This window comes from Somniosus microcephalus, chromosome 2 (assembly GCF_052327205.1).
Source record: "Somniosus microcephalus isolate GS21.2 chromosome 2, FLI_Smic_1.0, whole genome shotgun sequence".
Taxonomy (NCBI): domain Eukaryota; kingdom Metazoa; phylum Chordata; class Chondrichthyes; order Squaliformes; family Somniosidae; genus Somniosus; species Somniosus microcephalus.
This window is the reverse complement of record NC_140988.1, coordinates 33,217,299-33,238,519: the sequence shown is the minus strand read 5'-3', so window position 1 is coordinate 33,238,519 and position 21,221 is coordinate 33,217,299.

Sequence of the window (21,221 nt, the reverse complement as noted above, 5' to 3'; positions counted from 1 at the left end):
CATAGAGATCTATTGCGAAGCCAACAAAATAGAGGAAGATGACAAGGCGATAACATTGCTAAACTCGATGGGGGCAAAAACATACGGGCTCTTGAAGCATCTAATAGCACCAGATAAACCAGCGGATCAGACCTTCGAAGAGATTGTGGCTGTGCTGAAGGACCACTTGAACCCCACACCGTTGATGCTGGCTGAACGATTCAAATTCTACGCAAGAACGCAGAGGAAAGACGAAAGCAATGCGGAATACTTGGTCGAACTGCGTAGGCTAGCGAAATACTGCCAATTCGGAGGGAATCTGACAGAAGCACTGCGGGACAAGTTCGTATGCGGATTGTCCAAAGAAGGGACGCAGAAGCGACTACTGGAAGAGAACGACCTCACACTGGACAGGGCTGTCCTTATAGCTGCATCGCACGAAGCCGCAGCGAAAGGAACGGCGGAAATGCAACTAAAGGCGGCGGCACTCGGGGTGGACCAACTTACTTCAAGCACAACAAAATGCTACCGTTGTGGGAAGACAACGCATGACCAGAATCAATGCTGGTTTAAGAACCAAGAGTGTAGGAAATGTAAAGTCTGTGGGTTGTATTGCAAATAATACACAGACTCTAAGATTAACAAATAAAACAGGTCTTTACTATTCAGAGGTTCGGGCGAAGCTGCCCTAGTTAACGTATCACAACCCTTATATACTGGTGTGGTCACTATCGGTATTACAGTATACATGAGCCAACAAATAGTGCCACACCTAAAGTAGTGCTCTTAAAGGCGAACGGTTACATTCTATAGTTCCCTTAAAGGTAAACGGGTACATACACTACAATCCTCCCTTTTTAGCTTTTTACTTACAGAATCCCGTTAAACATACAATCTTCAACTTTATATAAACAGTTTACAGATATACTCTCGATGGAGTCAACGTCATATAACAATTTACAGATATACTCTCGATGGAGTCAACGTCATATAACAGTTTACAAACATACTCTCAGTGGAAACAGTTTACAGGTTCAGTCTCTGTGGGAACAGTTCATAAATTCAGTCTCTGGTATTAATTCGTCCCAGACAGCATCTTTTTGGTGTAGCCGGTTCACCTGGTAACGTGACTCCTCCATAGCCTTTTTAACAGCTTGTACTTTCGTCCTGTTGAACCAGCAGTGCGGACTTATACAACCCACTGGCTGTCTTGATAATGTCCCTGGATTTTTTTTACAAATTTAGCACCTTTCGTAGTGTTCGGACTGAGGTAGTAGAAGTAATAATATTTTAAACAGTTATTATTTTCTGCTTCTTCTTTTTCTTTTCTGCCTTTTTGAAACTCTCCGAGCTCCTTTCTTGGCTGCCATCTGTAGCGCCACCAACTCTCTATGTTCCTTAGACCTTAAGTGCTTCATCCGGATTTCAGCACTTTGAGAGTTTTCATCACAAGCTGGGCAGACCACATCCTCATAATATTCAGTGTCACTCAACAGGTCATGGTAATATTCAGGTTCATCCTGAGTTAGGCCAGCGAGAGAGACTTCTTCTTCTTCCTCACCCGTCTGGACGTTAGCTGACGGTGGTTCCTTCCCTAAACATCTTTCTTGAAAAGCCTTCTTCATGCATTCACCTTGACGTGATTCAACGTACTTTTGGCATCCTTGTAAAATTTGTGTTGCCACCTCAGCTATCTCCGTGACTTTTGAGAGCTCCGAACTCGTTCCCCCTGAAGATTGAAGCTCGTGTTCAGATTGTTCCCATTGCAGAGTCTTGTCCCTCAGCATATGAAGGAGTTGGCTGACCGTTAACTCTTCCACGGGAACACTGTGGATCAGAGTCTTCTCCATTTCATCCACCTTTTCCTCCAATGCTTTCACCTTCTTTTCCTCTTGTACTTTGGCTTTCAGCGCTCGGAAAAGTTGCGCCCTGATGCTCTCTAGTTCATGTTCAGGGACCATTCTTACAGTGTCCTGTTCTTCCACTGCAAGGATTCCCAGTTGAATCTGTTCTTCAAGTTGTTGAACCTCAGACACTGCCGCCTCATATTTGTCTTGGGTGTCCTTCAATGTTTTTATAAGTTCTTGGACATCCTGTCTTTCATGCTCTGCCATGATTTTCACCTCTAATTGCTCATCTATGGATGGAGCTTCTATCGATGAGTCTGTCTTGGCCTTGAGCTCATCAAGAATTTCCTGCAGCCTTTGGACTTCTTGCTCATGTTCAACCTTTAGTTGTTCATATGCTTCTACTGAAACTAGCTTCTCGGAGGCTGCCGAGTTAACCCCCTTCTGAATTGTAGCCTGGGCCTGTTCATACTGTTCTTTCAACTTCTCACACTCTGCTTGTAAGGAGTCGTAAAGAAGAACTGGAATAAAATCCTGGCTCCCTGAAGATTCCTCTTCCTTTGGTTCATTCTGTAAATATTCTAGTTCCTGAACAGCATCAGGGGAATGTGATTGGTATTTGGCCATGATGGCTCTATGGTCGCTCTCTGCTTGAGCTAGCTGTCTCTGTAGTCTTTCCAGGTTCCCCCATTCGGTGTCCCAGAACTTTTCCATATTTTTCATCTCCTGTACGAGACGATCACTCAACTGTTCTAATTGTTGCCGTACTTTGACATAAGTTTGCGTCCGAGCTCGGTGTTCTTCCGTCATGGATGAATCCTTTGCTTGAACAGGCTCAGAATTCTCTGTCAACCTGGAGTTCTGCTCTGCAGCTTTATTCTTCTTGGTACCATAAGTCCTTCTGCCTGTCTTCGTTTTCGACTTGGTCTTATCATCATCCATTTCAGAATCTGAGCTGATAGCTTGCACCGAGTCCTCCTTCCCTATGGTTTTTAGGTAGTGCCATTCTATGTTTATTTTCTGCATCCACTCCCGCCCTAGGAGTGGTGGTCCTCCCTCAGGTAATACGTACAGATTCATTCGTGGGTGTTCTTTGCCCCTATCTCTCACTTTGACTCGTATTTTTCCCATGGGGTATACATTATGCCCCGTGTATGTCTGTAATACGAATTTAGTATTTCTTAAGGGTATGTGAGAGAATAGCCGGTGGTAGTCCTTTTGGTTGATGACTGATACAGCTGATCCCGTGTCCAGCTCCATTCGTACTTGGACTCCAGCTATTTTTAGTGTGACCCAGATCGTCTGTAGATCAGTTACTTTACCCACATTGTGGATTCTCAGACTATCCAGCTCCTGGCTGTTTGGGTCTGAGTCTGAATTTTGTTCGTCTGAACTCTTTTCAGCCACCTGATGTACCTTGTTGTACTTTTCTTGTGGTGGTGGCTTCCTTTGCTTGTTGGTCTTCTTTCCGGACCTGCATACCCTCACGATGTGACCCAGTTTGCCACATTTCCTGCACTCTTGGTTCTTAAACCAGCACTGATTCTGGTCGTGCGTTGTCTTTCCACAACGGTAGCATTTGGAAGTGCTTGCAATAATTTGGTCCACCCCGAGTGCCGCCGCCTTTAGCTGCATTTCCGCCGTTCCTTTCGCTGCAGCTTCGTGCGATGAAGCTATGAGGACAGCCCTGTCCAGTGTGAGGTCGTTTTCTTCCAGAAGTCGCTTCTGCGTTCCTTCTTTGGCCAAGCCGCATACGAACTTGTCCCGCAGCGCCTCTGTCAAATTCCCTCCAAACTGGCAGTATTTCGCTAGCTTACGCAGTTCGACTAAGTATTCCGCATTGCTTTCATCTTTCCTCTGGGTTCTTGCGTAAAATTTAAATCGTTCAGCCAGCATCAACGGTATGGGGTTCAAGTGATCCTTCAGCACTGCTACGATCTCTTCGAAGGTCTGGTCCACTGGTTTAACTGGTGCTATTAGATGTTTCAAGAGCCCGTATGTTTTTGCTCCCATCGAATTTAACAAAGTTATTGCCTTGTCGTCATCCTCAATTTCGTTGGCTTTGCAATATATTTCTATGCGTTCCACATACGTGGCCCAGTCCTCTATCTCAACATCAAAATCATTAATATTTCCTCGCTTAGGCATCTTCTTCTCTTCTCGAGAACAACACAAGTATTTCTTTACTTATTATTATTTTTCCTCTCTTCTTGAGAACAACACCAGTATTTCTTTACTTATTATTATTTTTCCTCTCTTCTTGAGAACAACACCAGTATTTCTGTAAATTCTTATTATTTTTCTAAGATGGCGGTTTCCCGCTTCTGTCTTCTTCCCCGGCGGTTTTCCCGTGAAAAATGGCGGCTTTCCCGCGCTTCTCGGCTCTCCCCGCCCACTTTAATGGCGGTTTTCCCCGCGCTTTTCTGTTCTCCCCGCCCACGGCAATGGCGGTTTCCCGCTTCTTCCCCTGGCGGGAGGGGTACACTTTCCCCCGCGGGCGACGGCCGCTGGCTACCGGTCCCCAGCCTGTGCGTCGGCTTCAGCGCTCTCTGCTGGCTTTCAGACCCCCAGCCCGCGCGTCGGCTTCAGCGCTCTCCGCTGGCTTTCAGATCCCCAGCCCGCGCGTCGGCTTCAGCGCTCTCCTTCCCGCGGCAGGCAACCGGCTCCGGGTACCCCCGATGACGGCGGACAGTTACAGCCTCTGAACTGGCTCTCGGCCAATTCCCGATTTCTCGGCTCTGTCTCACCCGGCCTGCTCCTGGTCTCAGCGCCTCTGGACCCGACTTTGTCTGGCTCCTTTCCCCCTCGACCGTGGTCGAGTGTACCGCCCTTATCCTCTGGTTTTACTCCTTCCTTATTTTCTTTTACTGTTCCCTTACTCACAGTCCGTGGCAGCCTTGCCTCTCTTGTCGATCGGCTCGCTCCTCACTGTGGCAGAAGGGACCGTCAGTGCCTGTTGCAGATGGAAGTTTTCAATGCCAAAATCTTCCTCTTTGCTATCGCTGCAGCCTCGAGTTTTCACCCAGCAGAATGACGAGGGCGGGTGTCTCACTTCGACGCTCCTTAGTTGCTTAGGAACTACTGTTGCCGCAGGGTACGATCGGCCTCGTCGCCATTGTAAAGTCTGTGGGTTGTATTGCAAATAATACACAGACTCTAAGATTAACAAATAAAACAGGTCTTTACTATTCAGAGGTTCGGGCGAATCTGCCCTAGTTAACGTATCACAACCCTTATATACTGGTGTGGTCACTATCGGTATTACAGTATACATGAGCCAACAAATAGTGCCACACCTAAAGTAGTGCTCTTAAAGGCAAACGGTTACATTCTATAGTTCCTTTAAAGGTAAACGGGTACATACACTACAGGAAATGTGGCAAACTGGGTCACATCGCGAAGGTATGCCGTTCAGGGAAGAAGACCAACAATCAAAGGAAGCCACCACAAGAAAAGTACAACAAGGTACACAAGGTGGCTGAGAAGAGTTCAGACGAACAGAATTCAGACTCAGACCCAAACAACCAGGAGCTGGGTAGTCTGAGAATCCACAATGTGGGTAAAGAAACGGATCTACAAACCATCTGGGTCATACTAAAAATAGCTGGAGTCCAAGTAAGGATGGAGCTGGACACTGGATCAGCTCTATCAGTCATCAACCGAAGGGACTACCACCGGCTATTCTCTCACATACCTTTAAGAAATACCAAGTTCGTATTACAGACATACACGGGGCATAACGTATACCCCATGGGGAAAATAAGAGTCAAGGTGAGAGATAGGGGTAAAGAACACCCAAGGATGAACTTGTACATATTACCTGAAGGAGGACCACCACTTCTAGGACGGGAGTGGATTAAGAAAATAGATATGGAATGGCACTACCTAAAAGCCATAATGAGGGAGGACTCGGTGCAAGCTATCAGCTCAGATTCTGAAATGGATGACGATAAGACCAATTCAAATATGGAAGACAAGGCTAAAAGGGACTTGCCAACGATGGGGAAGGAAACGAAGACAGGCAGAAGGACTTATGGTACCAAGAAGAATAAAGCTGCAGAGCAGAACTCCAGGTTGACAGAGAATTCTGAGCCTGTTCAAGCAAAGGATTCATCCACGACGGAAGAACACCGAGTTCGGACTCAAACTTATGTCAAAGTACGACAACAATTAGAACAGTTGAGTGACCGTCTCGTACAAGAGATGAAAAATATGGAAAAGTTCTGGGACACCGAATGGGAGAACCTGGAAAGACAACAGAGACAGCTAGCTCAAGCAGAGAGCGACCATAGAGCCATCGTGGCCAAATACCAATCACATTCCCCTGATGCTGTTCAGGAACTAGAATATTTACAGAACGAACCAAAGGAAGAGGAATCTTCAGGAAGCCAGGATTTTATCCCAGTTCATCTCTACGACTCGTTGCAAGCAGAGTGTAACAAGTTGAAAGAACAGTATGAACAGGCCCAGACTACAATCCTGGAAGGGGTTAACTCGGCAACCTCCGAAAAGCTAGTTTTAGTGAAAGCATCTGAACAGCTTAAGGTTGAACATGAGCGAGAATTACAAAGGCTGCAGGAAATGTTTGAGGAGCTCCAGGCCACGACAGACTCATCGGTAGAGATTCCATCCATCGAGGAAAAATTAGAGGTGGAAGACATAGCAGAACATGAAATTCAAGATGTCCAAGAACTCATTAAATTATTGAAGGCAACCCAGGACAAATATGAGGTGGCAATGGCCGAGGTTCAACAACTTGAAGAACATATTCAACTAAGAATCCGGGCAGTGGAAGGAAAGGCAACTGGAAGGATCACAGAGACTGTAGGAATGGCCCCTGAACAGGAGTTAGAGAACATCAAGGCGCAACTTCTTCGAGCGCTTAAAACCAAAGCACCGGAGGAAAGGAAGGTGAAAACATTGGAGGGAAAGGTGGATGAAATGGAGAAGACTCTAATCCACAGTGTCCCCGTAGAAGAGTTAACGGCCAGCCAACTCTTACACACGCTGAGGGACAAGACTCCAAAATGGGAACACGAGTTTCAGGGTTCAAAGGGAAAGAATTCGGAGCTTCCAAAAGTCACGGAGATAGCTGAGGTGGCAACACAGCTTTTACAAGGATGCCAAAAGTACGCTGAATTGCGTCAAGGGGAATAGAAGGGGGTGGAAACAGATACTCCAGTAGAAGGATTAAATAGCCTGACAACGACATCCCCGATGGAAGGGAAGGTATTGAACTCACAAATGAGGCCAGTAGTGAAGGAATGGCAGACATCCCCGGAAGAGCGGAATGAATATGAATGTTTGAAGAAGTCTTTTCAAGAAAGATGGTTAGGGAAGAAACCACCGTCGGCTAACGTCCAGATGGATAAGAAGGAAGTAGAAGGGCCTCTCACTGGCCTAACTCAGGACGACCCCGAATATTACCATGACCTGTTGAGTGACACTGAATATTACGAGGATCTGGTCTGCTCAGTTTGTGATGAAAACTCCCAAAATGCTGAAATCCGGATGAAGCACTTAAGGTCTAAGGAACATAGAGAGTTGGTGGCGCTACAGCTGGCAGCCGAGAAAGGAGCTCCGAGAGTGTCAAAAAGGCAGAAAAGGAAAAGAAGAAGCAGAAGATAATAACTGTCTAAAATATTAGCACTTCTACCATCTCAGACGGGACACTACGAAAGGAACTAAATTAGTTGAAAAACTGGAAAATATCAAGACAGCCAGTTGATTGTAAAAGTCCGCACTGCTGGTTCAACAGGACGAAAGTTCAAGCTGTTACGTCAAGAAAAAGGCTATGGAGGAGTCACGCTAGCCATGTGAACCGGCTACACCAAAGAGATGTTGTTTGGAACGAGTCAAGATCAGAGGCTGAATCTATGAACTGTTTCCGCAGCGACTGAACCTGTGAACTGTTCCCACCAAGATTATGTCTGTAAATTGTTTTATATGACATTGACTCCACCGAGATTATATCTGTAATTTGTTTTATAGGAAGTTGAAGATATGTATGTTTAACGGGGACTCTGTAAGTAATAAGCTAAAAAGGGAGGATTGTAGTGTATGTACCCGTCTACCTTTAAGGGAACTATTGAATGTAACCGTTCACCTTTAAGAGAACTACTTTAGGTGTGGCACTATTTGTTTGGCTTCTGTATACTGTAATACCGATAGTGACCACACCAGTATATAAGTGTTGTGGCAGGATTGCTGGGGCAGATTCGCCCTGACCTTCGAATAGTAAAGACCTGTTTGTTTGTTACTCCTGAAGTCTGTGTCGTTATTAACCGTACAACCCACAGACTTTACACATCCTTTGCATATAGCATTGCTATGGCAGGACAGACTTGAGGCAGTGTCTGCCAATTCTAAAGCTTACTCCCTTAGGGCAGAGGTTTTTTTTACTGTATTTTCCAAATCGGGCAAGACTAAAAAATTAGCTGAGAAACAACCCCATGACAATTGATTCTGTAGCCTGACGTGTTCAGATTACTCAGTGTTGTGCAGTAGATGATGGAGACTATCCCTTGTGACACAACAAGGATAGAAACAATAGCAAAATACTGCAAATGCTGGAAATCCGAAAAAACAACAGAAAATGCTGGAAAAACTCAGCAGGCCAGGCAACATCCGTGGAGAGAAAATAGAGTCAACGTTTCGGGTCAAACCCTTTGGACGTACAATCCCTCTACACCTCCATCCCCCACCAGGATGGCCTGAGGGCGCTCCGCTTCTTCCTTGAACAGAGGCCCGACCAGCCCCCATTCACCACCACCCTCCTCTGTTTGGCTGAACTTGTTCTCACATTGAACAACTTCTCCTTTGACTCCACTCATTTTCTCCAAATCAAAGGTGTTGCTATGGGTACCCGCATGGGTCCTAGCTATGCCTGCCTTTTTGTGGAATAAGTGGAACACTCTTTGTTCCAGTCCTACTCGGGTCCCCTCCCTCACCTCTTTTTCCGGTACATTGATGACTGTATCGGTGCCGTTTCCTGCTCTCACCCTGAACTAGACAATTTCATTCACTTTGCCTCCAATTTCCACCCATCCCTCACTTTTACATGGTCCATCTCCGACTCTTCCCTTCCTCGACTTCTCCGTCTCTATCTCTGGGGATAGGTTATTGACCAACATTCACTACAAGCCCACTGACTCCCACAGCTACCTGGACTACACTTCCACCCACCCCACCTCCTGTAAGGACTCTATTCCATTCTCCCAGTTTCTCCGTCTCTGCCGCATCTGCTCCGACGATGCCACCTTCCACACCAGTGCTTCTGACATGTCTTCCTTTTTCCTCAACCGAGGATTCCCCTCTACTGTGGTTGACACGGCCCTCGACTGTGTCCATTCTATCTCCCGCACTTCTGCCCACACTTCTGCCCCTCCCTCCCGGAACCACGATAGGGTTCCCCTTGTCCTCACCTTTCACCCCACCAGCCTCCATTGTAAGATTTGCAAAATTTCTGCATTTCCCCGAAGGCTGTTATTAATAAACGGGACCATACGTTGGAATTTTAAATCAAAAAGGGTACCCAAGATGGCGTCCGTGCCTCGTGGCAGAAAGCCTGTGGGATTTTAAAATGGACTCTGCAACGCCGACAGTTTGTGGATCGAAACCCAAGCTGCAGTTTTCTGTGAAGAGAGACTTTGTATTTTGAAACCAGACAGGACTCTGAATTATGTATTAGACCGAATTGGAGACAACTCTAAATTCAGTTTAGGCCTATAGTTAAGGCCATCAAGCAGTCTACATATATAATCGGAAACAGATTAAGAGAGCCATCGAGGGTGGACAGGCCCATCAAGGAACATTCATGACAATACAAGTCGATTATCGGGCCGGTAGATGCGATTACCAGCCATCTAAAACCAGTTAGTATGGATTGCTACCATTATTTAAAATAGCCCGCCAAAATTAAGACAAAGAACTAACCTGATTTGGCGCGCAGATAAGGGTTTACGAAAGGAGTATAATTGAAGGCCCCCGGGTAGCAATCGCGGGCTCTCTTCTCTTCTCTCTCTGCTCTTTGGCCCCTCGCCCTCGTGGCTGCCGCTCTTTCCCTGTCCCGCGCTTACCCCCTGGCCTTTGCCTGTGCCTTTTGCCACTCCATCTGAAAAATAGCCCCAGCACTGCATCGGGCAGACACGGACAATTCAGGCCAGGCGAGGCGGGATGCAACGAGGGGAGGAGGGAAGACCACCGGAGGGAAGGCCACCTGAGGAAGACCGGCTGAAGAAGACCAACTGAGGAGACGAACTGAGGGGAGGCTTCGAATTATCGGGCCTTCAGTCTCAGCCGAACTTCGAATATCTGCACACCAACTCAAACTGTTGGCTGACGACGAAGAATCATCCCTGCAAGGTAAAATACCCAAACAGAGACTTTAACTTTGGGGTACTCGAACCTGGACAACGCCCTTGCAGCGCCCGGAGACCACGTGACGACGGCAGGCTCCAGAGAGCACCAAGAGCGAACCCCGAACCCAACCGCTGTTTTGAGTCCAACAAACCCTTTTCATTGGTGAGCATGAAATTCTGACCCCTCATAGCTTAATCTAGTTAGGTATAGGGGGTGGGATAAGGATAAGGGGATTGTTAAGATAGTTGTTTTCCCTCGATGTGCCGTTTGTTCCCCATTCCCTGTATAAGTATAGTTATTCTTTTGTATTTTTGCCTGTAGAAGTGCACATTAGTAATTTTCCATAAGATTGTATCAGTTTTTCCTTTTCAATAAAATCTTGGTTTTTGTTGACATCCAACCACCTGTCTACTCGAGTCTTCTCTGTACCGCCGCCTTGTACCTAAGTCCGGTGTATAGAACCCAGGGGCGTGGGAGCGATTCGAACCGCTCACAAAACAGTCAGAGGCATAACTGACTGGGCGCACGCGCCTCCAGCACAGGCCACCCCCTACAGAAATGGCAACTGCGGCAGGACACCGGCAACAAGGTTGCGATGCAGTGGACAGTGGTTCGGATGAGCGAACCATGATGGAGGAAAAGATTTCTGATTATGTGTTTAGCAAGGTGAATATCACTAAGAAGTGGATCACCACTCTGCTAAGGGCTGGGCGTCCGATAGATGCAACAGCTAAGTCGACAGAGGGAAAGGAACACAAGAAGCCCTTAGAGAAGGCAGTTTGGCTGGTGTGCTTTAAAAAGCAGGTCCAGCTCTTGGACGGGCTCGTAGCAGCACAGGCAGTCGAGTCAGCCCTGGAGAGCCAGGATAAGGCTCTCACAGGGGAAAAGTTGTTAGTAGCTGTGCAGGCTTTGAACCAAGAGAGAGTGCATTTAGTGGGAGAACACAAGGCCCAGTTGGAATACCTATGGTGCCAAGTCACCAAGGCCAAGGGAAACGAGTTCAGGTTGTGGGATGAGAACGCCCACTTGGCAAGGCAGATCAGGGAACAGGAAGAGAAAGTACAGGAGGTAAAAGCCGCTTACAAGCTAGCAAGTGAACAGGGGTTTGAGGAGGCAGACCACGGCCCCTGTAGAGAAAGGATAGAAAATCTGAGCCGGGCCCTCTGGAAGGCAAAAGGCATGGTATGCCCCATAAGCCCAAAGGCAGGCCAGGCAGATTTTATGGGGAATGAGGGGAGGGCAGTTCCAACGTCACCGGTGGTGCCCAGGGACGACCTGGTTGAGAGAGAGGAGACCTCACGGCCACCACCCGTAGCGCCAAGTTTCAGCGAGGTTTGGCAGCAAGGTGGGGGTGGAACCGGGGGTGGGACCCGAAGTGGAGCCAGAGGTGGAGGCGGAGGTAGAGCAACCCCCACCCGAGGGGCCGGAGCCGGGACCAATGTGCCCAGCGCGGCATCGGAGGTTCGGCCCACCCGCTAATGGCGACATTGAGGGACCCCTCCAAAACCAGTTCGTATTACCCTTCGACACCCAACAGCTCAGGGTTATGGTCAACCATATCCCGAAGCTTTCCGCAAAGGGAGACCCCTCGATCCACTTCAGGGAAATAGAGCAGACCGCCAGCGTCAATGACTGCGATGACGCTGAGAAGGCCAAAATGCTGCTATTCTCCCTGGAGAGTAACCTCCTCTAATCCCTCTCCGATGAGTATAAAAGGAGGCAGAGCGGGTACGAGGAGCTTAGAGATGCGGTTCTAGAGGCCATGGGGATGGATGAGGGAAGTCCTTTCTCCCACGTGGAGAAGACGATCCAGCTTTCTGGGGAAACCCCGCAGGCTTTTGCGGTCCGGCTGTGGTTGGTGTACCGTCGGCTTGCCTGGGGACGCCAGGCCGGGCGTTCCTGAATGGGGATTCCCTCACGCATTGGCTCCATTGCTTGGTGGCGAACAGCTTGCCACAGGTCCGGGCCAAGGCAGAAGCCTGGTTCGACCCCAAAGATCCCCAGACCACAGAACTCACGGTAATTAGGCAGCTCACTCTGGCCTACAAAAACGGTAGGGGAGCCGATGCACACCCACCCGAGGGGAAGGTGCATGAGATAAAACCCGGACCGGGTAGGAAAGAGTGGCACCAGGAAGGGACGAACCCCCCCAACTCAAAGACCAATCGTTATGGGTGTGGGAAGGATGATCACTGGCGGAAGGAGTGCAAAAACCCTTGGAAGAATAACAAGGGAAAGCATCCCACAGCCCCAGCCCAAAAGGCAGGGGTAGGGACCCCTTCCGCAGATGTCGAGTCACTTCTGGATGCCATGAGGTCCTTACTGACTGGCCAGGGGAGAGTAGCAGCCACCACCGGTGCTCTCACCCCGTCAGCCCCGTCCAACCCACAACCATGACTAGAGCCAGTGCAGCCTGTTTATCTGTGTTCGCTCTGATATGATGAGTGGAAAAGACCCCTTTTGGAGATGGAGGTGGAGAAGGTGACAAGGACTTATCTGTTAGACAAGGGGGCATCGTGCACCGTGATCTACTCAGCTAACCCCATCACTTCACCTCTCTCCAGCGGGGTCCCATACAGTCTATCGGGGTTCACGGGTAGAGAACAGGCCGGCTCGTTTTACAACCCGCTCGCCATTCGGATTGGACCGCTCCGCTCCAAGTGGACGTGTGTGCTGATGAAATGGGACGTGGAGGGTGGAAGAGGCATCCTAGGAGCCAATTTTATTGTAGGCCACGGGATCCTAGTGGATTTGAGGAATCACTGCCTTTGGGGGGCAGGCAAAGTAAAGAACGGAGAGATCGTAGTTATCCCGGGTAAGGAAGGGAAGGGGACTCTCTGCACCATGAAGCCCAAAGAGGATTATAACCTGGGGCTCATGGTCAGCAACACCCCACCAGAGTTCCAGGCACTTGTGCAGGCCCACCTGGCCACATTTGCCACTCACAAACACGACTGCGGGAGGGTCACAGGGTTTGAGGTCAGCGTAGACGGGAACCCCATGGCCCGACCACAGAAACAGTATAACTTCCCCAGGGAAGCAGAGCCGGACATGGAAGCAGCCATGTCCTCGTTAGTGCAGCAGGGAGTTCTGAGACGGATAGCGACCCACATGAATTCTCCATTATGGCCAGTCAGAGAGCCAGACAATTCCTGGAGGGCCACGGTGGACTATCAGGTGCTCAATAGCAACATCCCAGCCTGCGCACCCACAGTAGCAGCAGTTGCCGACCTCATCGGGAGTATTCCAGCATCTGCGAACACCTTCACGGTGCTGGATATTTCAAATGGGTTTTGGTCCATCCCTGTAAGGAGGGAGGAACAGTACAAATTTGCCTTTACATTTAAAGGGCAACAGTACACGTGGAACTGTTTGCCTCAGGGCTTCCACAACAGCCCCATCATTTTCCATCAGTTCATGGCCAACAGTTTAAAGGATTTTAGCCAGCCCAGACAGTTGGTTCAATATGTGGATGACCTGCTCCTGTTCACTGATTCAAAAGAGGAGCATGGCCCGCTATTGGACGAACTGCTGGAGCTGTTAGGACAGAAGGGTTTCAAGGTAAATCCCAAGAATGCGCAGATCGGCCAGCCGGAGGTGAAATTCCTCGGTCTGACCGTTCGCGCTGGAGAAAGGGCCATAGATAAGTCTAGGAGGGAGGCGGTACCAGAACTACCGGTCCGTAACTCAGTAACGGGTGTGAGGTCATTCCTAGGGCTAACTGGGTACGGTAGAGGCTTCATTGAGGACTATGCAGCCACCGCAGCCCCTGTGCTCCGACTCCTACATAAGGGAGTGGAGTGGCTTTGGGATGAGGGTTGCCAGGCAGCATTTGTCCGGCTCAAGAAGGACTTGCAGACCGCGCCAGCTTTAGGGTCCATAGATGGGGGGAAAGAGTTTTTCCTGCAGGTAGCAGCCAGTGGGGACAGCCTCAGTGCTGTGCTGCTCCAAGAGCGGCACGGCCGGCTGCCGCTGGTGGTCTACTCCTCCAGGATACTCACAGATGTGGAAAAGAGCTATTCCAATTGTGAGCGGCATCTTCTGGCCACACATTGGGCTGTGAAAAGATCAATGATCTTCACAGGCACCTCTCCCATCACCCTCCTCACCCATCACACACCCAGCCAGATGCTTCTGGACGGAAGGATCAAGGATGGAACAGTGAGCAGTGCCCGCATTGCCCGCTGGACCTTGCTCCTCTCACAGATGGATCTGAAGATGAAGGGTCTCTGTGAGCCAAAGCTCGCAGCCAACATGGTATATCCTGGAACAGCCCATCGGTGTTCCATCGAAGGGGTTTGGGAAGTAAACATACGTTTACGGGCCGGGATACATCCCACAGTACGCGAGATCTATGTAGATGGTTCCAGCACGGTATCTGCTGGCAAGCGTATCACGGGGTGTAGAGTTTACGACCCAGTGGCAAACACTGCCCTGGCGATTAAGCTCCCCAGCACCATGAGCACCCAGCAGGCTGAACTGTCCGCGGTGGTGTACATTGTTACACCCCCCGAAATCTTCCCCACCCACTACACGATTTGCTCGGACAGCATGTTCACGTGCAATTCGTGTACGGAGTAGCTGGCCATCTGGTCCCGCCGCGGATACACCTCCGCTGACGGGAGACCCCTCACAGTAAAGCCCCTGCTGGAAAAGATCCTGGCAGCAGTGTGGGAGGAAGGGGAGGTTTTCATCCACAAGGTGAAGGCCCATTCCTCCACAGAACCCCGCGGCCAAGGCAACCAGCAGGCTGACTTGCTCACCAAGGAGGGTGCCCGCACAGGCACTTTCTGGGACCCATTTGGGTCCAGACACATGGCAGTGGTCAGAGGTAGGGACGGGACCCAAGGGAGTGTAGGAGTAGCGTTAGCCCCAGACCTTAAGACGGTCCAAGCCCAAGACCCCGTCCTAAAGGCAGTCCTCAGCGCAGTCGCTGAGGGAAAAGGAATGGAAGGTCCGTATGGCACAATGACTCTTTCCATTAAAGAGGGTATGCTGTTCCGGGGGAAACAGTGGGTTGTGCCGCAGCAGCACCGGAGGGAATTCCTTCAACTGGCCCATGAGGGTCCAGGAGCGGGACACCCCGGGCCTGAGACCACCTGGCAACGGGTAAACAGGCTGGATGGTGGCCGGGACTCAGGGCAATGTCCATGAGTTCTGTGCAGGCTGTCTTGTGTGCGCTGTGAACAACCCTGACCCCCAAAAAAGAAGGTCCCTATGGGACACGTCAGGAGGTTAGAGGGACCATGGCAGTCGATACGTCGACTACATCGGGCCCCTGCCCACCGCCCAGGGAGGCTATAAGTACTGCCTAGTCCTGGTGGACGTGTTTACCAAGTGGGTAGAGGCTTTTCCCTGCAAGACTGCCACAGCTCTGGGTACTGCCAGGATCCTAGTCCGGGAAGTGTTCTCGAGGTGGGGACTACCACAGTTTGTGGAGTCCAACCAAGGGAGCCACTTCACCGGACAGGTGATGCAGAACACCCTGATGCTGCTAGGCATCGAAGGGAAATGGCACATAGCCCACAACCCCCAGTCATCGGGGATTGTAGAACGCATGAATCGGACCCTCAAAGAAAGGTTAAGAAAGGAAACGGTGGAGTCGCCCCGTAAATGGGCTGAAGTCCTACCGTTGGTTTTGATGGGGATCCGGGCCAGCCAGTCTAAAAGCACGGGGTACTCCCTGTACAAGCTAATGACTGGCAGGATTATGCGGACCCCCACCCATGTACTAGCCCCGGTGCTCATGGAGGGTCAGCTCAGAGAGTTAAACCGGGATAGGTTTTATTAAATCCATGTGTTAATGGAGACATGGAATGCAGGAGTTGGTTTAACAAGTCTTTACTGAATGGAGACAATCTGGAAACTGAAACTACAGAAGCCTGCCAGGACCTTTTATACAGGGATGGTCACTGCCGGTACTGCAGTCTGAGACCAGTTATTCCCTTAAAGGGACATACACAACAATTCCTCCCCTTTTAGATAAACAGCACATAACATTCATTTAACAACTAAATAATAACTAATTACAATTACAATTACGGTTGCTAGATACATTAGTTGAAGTTAAGCAATTATAAGTTCAGTCTTTGAGGAGGCTTCCTGATTCTGTCTGGATAACGCCTCTTTGGGATATCAGGTTCTTCTGGCAAGGTTGAGTCGGGATCAATGTCGTTGTTTGGTTCTTCTGCTTCCAATATCACCGATTCTGCGGTAGATGCAATTGGTACTTCGGTTTCATCGCCAGGTGTATCAGATCGTGGTGTGGAGTTGAGGTTTTCCAGTGACTCTAGAATCTAGTCAGCATGGCGTCTTACAATGCTTTCTCCAACGTCCACGGTATACATTAGAGGTCCTTGCCATGTACAGATCGTTCCTGGCTGCCATTTCTCTGTGCGGTAGTCCCGGGCCAAAACTGGTTGACCTATCTTAAAACTCCTGGTCGGCCTTTCATTCATATTCTGAAACTGCCTGTTCTCCACATCTCTTCTGACGTTTGGCTTAACCAAATCCAAGCGGCATCGTAGTCTTCGATTGAAGAACATCATGGCTGGAGTTTGGTTGGTAACCGCATGTGTCGCATTCCGGTAAGCAAACAAGAAGTTATCCACCTTGTGTTGTAGGGGTATATCTTCATTACACATTGCCTTGATAGCCTTCTTGAATGTTTGAACAAACCTCTCGGCCAATCCATTAGTGGCTGGATGATATGGGGCGGATGTGTAATGCTTAACACCATTGTTCTTTAAGAACCTCCGGAACTCTTCAGACACAAACTGTGGTCCATTGTCAGAGCAAATCTGTTCAGGCAGCCCATTCCTGGTGAATATGGTTCGTAAGATTGTGATAGTTTTTTCTGTGGTGGTTGAGGACATTTTTATTACCTCTGGCCACTTTGAATGTGCATCCACCGCAATTAAAAACATCGAGTCCATAAAAGGACCAGCAAAATCAATGTGCACCCTTTGCCATGGAGATGAGGGCCACTCCCATGGATGTAGAGGGGCTTGTGGTGGGGCGTTTTGGACCTTCTGGCATCCTGTACAGCTCTTGGTCATCTCTTTGATTTCTCTATCGATTCCCGGCCACCACACAAACGCTCTGGCTAAGTTCTTCATTTTTACCCCTCCCAGATCACACTCATGCAGCTCATTGAGCACTCTATCCTTCAATTTGGGTGGAATTACTACTCTGGATCCACACATCAAGGTTCCTCTGCAAACTGACAGCTGTTCTCTTCTCGGCGAGAATGCTGGCAGCAGTGGTTCGCCATGTGCTGGCCATCCCTTCACCGTTAAATCATAGACCCAGGAGAGTGTCGGGTCATTTCGTGTTTCCTTTTCTATGTTTGCATTCGTCACAGGGAGACATTCGACAATAGTCGAGTGGAATAACTCCACTGGATCCACTGCCAGTTCTTCTTCCACCATCGGCAACGGTAGGCGCGACAATCCATCAGCATTCCCATGCTGTTTAGTTCCTTTGTACTCGATGTCATATTGGTGTGCCCCTAGGAAAAGGGACCACCTCTGTAGCCGTTGTGCCGTCATTATCGGTACGCCCTTCAGAGGGTTGAAAATGGAGACGAGAGGTTGATGATCAGTTAATAGAGTAAATTTCTGACCGTGCAGGTAGTGATTGAACTTCTTCACCCCCCACACCAGGCTGAGGGCCTCTCTTTCAATCTGGGCGTAGTTACGCTCGGCTGAAGTTAACGAGAGTGACGCAAAAGCTATCGGCCTCTCAGAACCATCAAGGGATTTATGTGACAGTACCGCCCCAATGCCGTAGGGAGACGCATCACACGCCAGTCTTATCGGTAGTGATGGGTTGTAGTGAGCCAATACTTCTCTTGAAGTGATTAGGTCCTTACTCTTCTGAAAGGTCCGCTTACATTCATTGCTCCATTTCCATGCTACTCCTGTTCATAGTAGGGCTTTCAGTGGGTGCAGAATTGTGGACAAATTCGGCAAAAACTTATGGTAGTAATTAACCAATCCGAGGAATGACCTCAATTGTGACACATTTTCAGGCGCTGGAGCCTTAACTACCGCTTCAATTTTGTCAGGGGACTTCTGCAACCCCTCTTCATCAATTACATGGCCACAATACGATATCTGTTTCTTAAAAAACTCGCACTTGGGGCAATTGGCTCGTAGCCCATGTTCACGTAGTCTAGTGAGCACCTGCTCTAGGTTGGCAAGGTGTTCACTGTCATCTTCACCTGTCATTAGGATGTCATCCAAGTAGCACTGAGTCCTCGGAATCCCTTGCAGGACTTGTTCCATCGCTCTTTGCCATATCGCCGGAGCTGATGCTACTCCGAATACCAGCCGATTATACTGGTTAAGACATTTGTGAGTGTTTATCGTGAGATACTTCCTAGAGGATTCTTCAACCTCCATCTGTAAATATGCTTGCGCTAGGTTAATTTTTGTAAAACGCTTCCCTCCGGATAGTGAGGCGAAGATATCTTCTATCCTTGGAAGAGGATATTGACCTGTGTGAAGGACTGGGTTCACCGTCACCTTGAAGTCCCCACAGATGCGAACCTTCCTTGGCTCCTCAGACTTATTGTTTAACGTTTTCTTCATGACAGGAATGATGGGTGTCGCCCACTCGCTCCAGTCTACCTTAGATAACACGCCTGCATTCTCCAGATTCTCCAGCTCTGCCTCGACGGCTGGGCGAATTGCATATGGTACCGGTCTTGCTTTGAAAAACTTGGGAATTGCATTCTCTTCTATTTTTATCGAGGCGGTTACGCCTTTAAGAGTGCCCAGTTCTTGCTGAAATACCTCTTTGGCATCAGCTAAGATTGTTGACAATCGTCCAGAAGTGACGTCGGCATCCTTTTTACCAGCCACCGTCAGTGCCTGAATGGAGTGCCAGTCTAAACTTATCTTTCTGATCCATTCACGTCCCAATAACAGTGGTCCACCATCTTGCAAAATGTAGAGATACAATTTCCGTATTTTCTTGCCGTTGTATTCGACAGGCACCCTTTTTTTTCCTCTGGGGTATACTTTTTGCCCCGTATACATCCTCAGGACAATAGATGTCTCTCTCAAGGGTATGTGTGAGAATAGCCGCTCGTAGTCTCGTCGATTCATGACGGTTAGAGCTGATCCTGTATCCAATTCCATTTTGACTTGAGACCCTGCTATCGTGAGGGTGACCCAAATGGTTCGGTGATCCTCTTTTGCGATTACGTTGTGAAGTTTGAGACAGCTTAGTCTCTTGTTCCCGGATTCACTATCGCTCATCTGGTCTTCGGAACTACTGTCCGTCATCTTTTGTACTTTCCTGTAGGGTTTCTTAGTAGCCTTTTTATTGTCGTTGGTCTTCTTCTCAGACCTGCAAACTCGTGCAATGTATCCCATCCTCGTCGCCAGTATAAAATCCGTGTGTTTATGGAGACACGGAATGCAGGAGTTGGTTTAACAAGTCTTTACTGAATGGAGACAATGTGTAAACTGAAACTACAGAAGCCTGCCAGGGCCTTTTATACAGGGATGGTCACTGCCGGTACTGCAGTCTGAGACCAGTTATTCCCTTAAAGGGAGATACACAACAGGTTTGCCCGAAACCTCTTTGAGCACGTGAAGCAGGTCCATGAGCAGACGGCTGGGAACATGGGAAGGCAGCATTGGAGTAACCGATTGCTGCTCGAACCAAGAAAGCACCACGAGTGGGAGATAAGAGATCAGGTTATGGTCAGAAATTATGCCCGAGTAGGTAGTTTGGAACCATTGTACATGGGGCCCTACAGCATTGTAGATAAAACCAGCCCCATGGTATACGCCGTGAAGATGCCCCGGCGTACAAAATGGTTCCATATCAACCAGTGTAAGCTGTTTGCGCCCGAAAGGGGAAAACAGCCAGTTGGAAAAAGGTCTGAGGATAAAGATCCTCAGCCCGCAGCAGGAGCGAGTTCACAGACTGCAAAGGCAGGCGCTGTGGCTTGCTTAAAGGGAGGGGTCATCCCGCCCATCGATTGGGACACTCCCCCACTCTTCTGGGATCCAGACTGTTGTGTCTGTGTATAATAAGACACAGACTGCAGGAGAACGGTACAACAGGTGTTTACTCAACGTGGCTCACTGTGCAACTGATCTGTCCAGATTACTACTCAGTGCTATATACAGGTGTGGTCACTGCCGGTACTGCAGTATACATGAGCTGTAAAAGATAGTTCCCCCTTTAAAGGTATATACATTACAATTCCTCCCCTTTTAGATTAACAGTACCATAACACTCATTTAACAATTAAATATCAAACTAATTACAATTAACACTTATAACATGCAACATTAGCTGAAAATAGTCTGTAGTGGCGCTTCTTAGTTTCCAAACAGGCAGCCACTGAGCTGTGGGGCTTTTAACAATGAGTAGACGCGTGTCGAAATAAAACGTTCCCAAACGTAGCTTTGTCTTTTAAACTGTTTACTATAACAGTTTACGAACAGAATTACAAAGCAAACACGTATAAACGAACACGGTCAAAAACTGTATTGCTCCAGCCCTCACAACTTCTGCCTCCTTCAGCCACGTGGAGTTTAAACTGTAAAATGGCTGCTGGCTATGTGACGATCTTAAGGACTGTACCATTGTGGCAAGAATGAAGGGGGTATCTCGGACTATACTACTGGAGCAAGAAAATAGGGGGTTTCTTAATACAATAAGTCAGTCAGGTAAATTAACTGTATTATGCTATTTAACCAATATTTTAAAGTATTTTCTTAAACTTTCATGGCTCTTACATAGTCTATTTATATATTCAGTCTTTGGGGAGGTTTCCTGATCCTTTCTGGATAGCGCCTTTCCCGAGTGTCTTGCTCTTGGTGCGGAGGCGATTCTGCCCCCCTGTCGTCGGTTGGTTCATCAGCTTCCGATGCTACTGTTTCTGGGGTAGATGCGACCTGTACGTCGGGTTCATCACCAGGTACGTATGGGCGAGGCATGGGGTTGACTTGTTCCTGTGACTCTAGGATCTGGTCAGCATGGCGTCTCACGATGCTCTCCCCAACGTCC